Source organism: Castor canadensis, chromosome 17 (genome assembly GCF_047511655.1).
Source record: "Castor canadensis chromosome 17, mCasCan1.hap1v2, whole genome shotgun sequence".
In the NCBI taxonomy this organism is placed as follows: Eukaryota; Metazoa; Chordata; class Mammalia; order Rodentia; family Castoridae; genus Castor; species Castor canadensis.
The window spans coordinates 46,619,515-46,624,338 of record NC_133402.1 but is presented as its reverse complement, the minus strand read 5'-3'; positions in this window follow the sequence as shown (position 1 = coordinate 46,624,338).

Below are 4,824 nucleotides of genomic sequence, written 5' to 3'. Positions count from 1 at the left end.
TGCCTGGGCTGGCTTTGAACTGTGATCCTCCTGATCTCTGCCTCCCGAGTAGCTAGGATTACAGACGTGAGCCGCTGGCGCCCAGCTTAACATTTTAGGATTCTCCTAAGTGTTTCTAGCTGTTGAGTAATCTCACAAAATCTGCACCTCGTCTGGAATGTTAAGTAGCCTTTGTACAAATGTGTATTACTTCTCTTTAGAAATTTCTTATAACGCCATCTCACTTGGCAAACTCCTTTCTCATCCTGGTGGTAAAGAACAAAGAAAGGCTGTCTGTGTTCAGTCACTCACACACGCACACACACACGCACACACACGCGCACACACACGCGCGCGCGCGCACACACACACACACACGCACGCTCCGTAACTATCCTGGGGTTAGCAGTTTCCACCCCGTGCCTCACGACACGACCTTCCAGGATGTCTAAACCACATCCAAGCAGGTCTTTCTGATTTGCTGATAACTTCGCTTCCAAGCTTCTGTGCCATCTGACTGTCACCTCATAATTTCAGGGCTGCTGAAACCAAGAGACACCTGACTTGGTGGTGGTACATGGGCCTGTGGGTGTAGCCCGACAGCCAGGCACCTGGTTTCCTGACCCCAAACCACACAGCTTCCCGTGTGGCCTTGTGAGCATCCTTGTGACACGCTGCTCTTTCCCCACTGGCAGCCCGAGCTTCAGAGTAGGCACTGGGGATGCGGTAGGCCACCGGGAAGGCTGCTGGTGTGCCTGAAGCCATCTTAAGGAGCATCTTTATTATAAGTTTCTAACTTACACCCCTCATTTAATAATGAGTCTGTCTGGTATAGTGGAAAGACATGGTGATTTGGAGGAAAATGCAAACAAAGATAGCATCATGAGGATTGGAGTATTTTTGTCATAATCTCTCTCTCTCTCTCTCTCTCTCTCTCTCTCTCTCTCTCTCTGTCTCTGTCTCTCTCTTCCAGCAGACCCATGGAGAAGCCAAGTTACAATCTGGAAGGAAATGGTTTCAGCCAGATGTTCTCGGGTGATGTAAATGTCAGCTTGGGTTCTCCCAGACTTTGGGTGACCTCCTCTCTCTGGAACACACACACCTGATCTCCTTTGTATTTCAGTAAGATGTAGGTGTCTTGTTAAAATACAGTTCTGAGTTGGCCCACTGATCAGCATCCAAACGGTGCCCAGGATGCTGAGCCAGGACCACAGTGAGTGGCAAGGCATCTGGGGACAGTCTTATTTCTATGTTTGGAAGATGAGGGGACAAAGCCACCCTCGTGGCAGTCTTCTGAACAGAGGTCTGTGAGGCCTCACGAGACAACGACCAGGGACTGTGCAAACTGCGATGTGCAGGGAAGACGCGGGCTCTTGGTGCTAGTCTATGTCACGCACACAAATTAGTTGTTAGTTCGTATAAATTATGTTCTGTGGAATCGGGGGAACAGGCTTTATCCCTCTCACCACTCACTAACTGGGGTGCGGGTGAGTCGCTCAGTTTCGTTAAACCTCAGTCCCCTCAGCTGTAACACAGTGGGCTGCCATCAGGTAAGCTGTATTCAGAAATACTCTGACCTGACTGTATCGTTGCACGTTCCTCTTTCTGCTCGTGAATTTTAACGAACAACCGTTGCATGTGTGTTGTGTGCACATGTGTGTGGTTGTGCTGTGGGGGGGGGGGGTTGTGTGTGTGCGGGTGCAGGTTGTGTGTGCTGTGTGTGAGGGGTGGGTGTGTTATGTGTGCATGGGTGTGCACGTGTGTGTGTGTGCACGTGTGTGTGTGTGTAGCTCATGAAATGTTTCTGCTGAGACCCTGGAGCCAGAACGTGGCTAAAAATTCACACTGAAACTGTTTAACCAACAGCTCTGTTAAGAGCCGTCTGGTTCTCTCGGCCTGTCAGCCCTTCTTAGGGAGCCAGAGTGATTTATGGTTTGCCACCACAACTCTGCAAAGCTAGTGGTTTCAACCAAGTGTCACTTGTGTGGCCCTGAAGTTGAGCAGAAAGCTGGGGAAAATCCACTTGAAAGAAAACTTTTTGAAAGAAAGTGCCATCAGGGCCAGGGCATCGGGACTGGCGTTTATCTTTGCCTGAGATGAGTTTTCTAAAGCACTGCTAGAAAGTGACAAACACAAACTTCAGACCGTATTTCCTTCCCACCCACCCCAGAGATTCCTCAAGCAAGGTCCCAAGGAAAAACTTGGGTGGAACGCATTAGAGGGGCCTTGCACGATTCTGGCACAGGAACGGCCTGTACGTGCCCCTCATTCCAAGTTCACTCTGCCTGTTTTCCACCGTCTCCTTTCATCCCAACAGCCACCTTGAGAGGCAACACTGTTATTGCTACCAATTTACAGAAGAAGAAACTGAGATACAGAGAAATTAATTGGCAAATGAACTTAAAGATGAAAATATTAACGATCTTATTTTTGTCCTACTTAATTGGAGGCATTAATTGTTTTGGCCCCACAAGTCTTCTGTGTATATGCAAAGATTTATACACAAAGCTGGGTGTCACAGCACTATTGAGAATATAGGAAAATCTGTAAACAGCCCAAGTCTAAAATCAATCACGATACATCCAGACAGTAAGGTGGCATGAAGTCTTCAACATGTTCGTGTTCAAAGAATTTTCAGTGACAAGCTATGAGATGAGCTTATTTATCTAAACTTAGCTATCCCCCATTTATTTAAATTCTGATTTGTCAGTATGGTGCGAGAAGCACAGCTGACAGATTCACCCTGGTAGACATTACAATCGGGTGAAATTGAAATTTTCTTGGAAGAATAAGCTCCAAAATGTTAACAGTTATCTTTCCAAGGGAGTAATGGTTTTATTTTGATTTTTATTCATTCTCACATTATTTTAACATTTTCTAGGGTTGGGATGTAGCTCAGTGGTACAGCACTTGCCTAGCATGCGTGAGGCCCTGGGTTCAATCCCAGCACCAAAAAAGAAAAGACAAAAAAAAAATTTTCTATATGAAACATTCATTACTTTGTAAAGAAGATTCACGGTATAGTTAGCACCCAATAAACTAAACTATTTAAAATGTACAGTTTGATACATTTTGCTATAAAAGGCACCAAAGAAACTGTCACCCACAAGGTAGTGATGAGTGTTTTCGTCAGCCCCGGGTCCTTAAGCCCTCTCATTACCCCTCCTCCCATGTCCCATTCAACCACCAATCTGCTTCCTGTCACTATAGATAGGTTTGCATTTCTAGAATTTTCTATAAGTTGAAATATTTACTGTGTGCTCTTTTTTGGTCTGGTTCCTTTCATGCAGAATCATTATGTTTATAATTATTCAAGCCATTGTGTATCAATACTTGTTTCTTATAGCTGAATAGTATTCAGTTATAAGATTTCATATCACACTTTCTCATTCATTCCCTGTTTGGTAGGCATTTGGTTGCTTCTGGTTTTTGTTTATTGCAGAGAATGCGACCTTAACGCTCAGGTTCAGGCCTTAGTATGACATAGATTTCCATCTGCCTTGGAGGAACACCTAGCTTGGAATACTGGGTCATATAGTAACCCTGTTTTAACGTTTAGAGGAATTGCTGGGCTGCTTTCAAATGACGGTACTATTTTTATATTTCTATCAGGAGTGAAATATAAAAATAGTTCCTTCTTTTAAAAAGAAAATTGAAAAAACTCAGAATTGTATAGGGTCAGAAAAATATAAGTTCCCTTTTATTCCATCCCCTTTCTAGTTCCTCATATTTATTATTAGAACTTAGGTTCGTGTTCTTTTCTTTGCATGCATGTGTGTGTGTTTGCATGTGCAAATGTGCACATGTGTAAGTTAGGGTTCTATGAATTTTGTTGCTCTAATTCTTGCTTCTCTCACTGAACAATGAGGCGTGGAGTTTTTCCCTGGTAGGCGCATATAGCTCTACCTCAACTTTTGACTTCTTGCTGACTATCTTACTTCAATCATCAGAGAGGAAAAGCATTTTTTAAGGAGGGTGGAATTTTATCTGCTCACTCTGTGAAAGAGAGCTAACGTGGTAGCTGGTGAAAGCATCCCTTTCACCCCTGGGGAAGGCTTGTGTCCCTCTTGGTTGGTCCAGGTCTCTTGAGCGCCACAGTCTTCCCTAGCCTCCAGGACAGGGAGGGAGAATGGTCCATGAAAGTTGAGCAAGTGACCATTGTGCTGCCTGCACCATGTTTGGTTTGCGCCTGTCTCGGGTTCACCTGAGCAGAACTGGCCTCCCAAGCCTATGGTTTGATCTTGCCCTGGGTGATGAGGTAGCTTGCTGAAATTTAGTCATCCTGAAAAGGGCAAAAGGGCTTCAACTCTTCAACTTTCAGCTTTGGTGATGAGTAAAGTTAAGAGTTTCTTATCATCAGGTCAGAAATTTTACCACATCTGCCGATGTGGTGAGAGAATCTACCATGTTCTGTAAAACAGACAAGAAAGTCATCCGAGCTCGGTCAGCTCAACAGCCCTGTACCCTCCCCCCATCTGCTCTTTTATCTGTCTTACTTATTCTTAATAAACAGTGTTCCTAGGACCGCATCAAATGGCAGCTCTGCGACCCTCAGCCATCACTTGGGGGCTGAGTTATTTACACGTACATAAAAGTGGGGTTGTATGGTCACATACATGTATGTCCTGCACTGAGTATTGCATCATAAACATGTTTTCGTGTTATTAAATATTAACACAAATGAGAAACCCAAATTTTTATTATCATTTTATTGTTGTACTGGGGGTACGTTGTGACATTTACAAAAGTTCTTACAATATATCATAGTTGAATTCACCGCTCCATCATTCTCCTTTATCCCCCCTCCTACCATTCCTGGAATAGTTTCAACAGGTCTCATTTCTC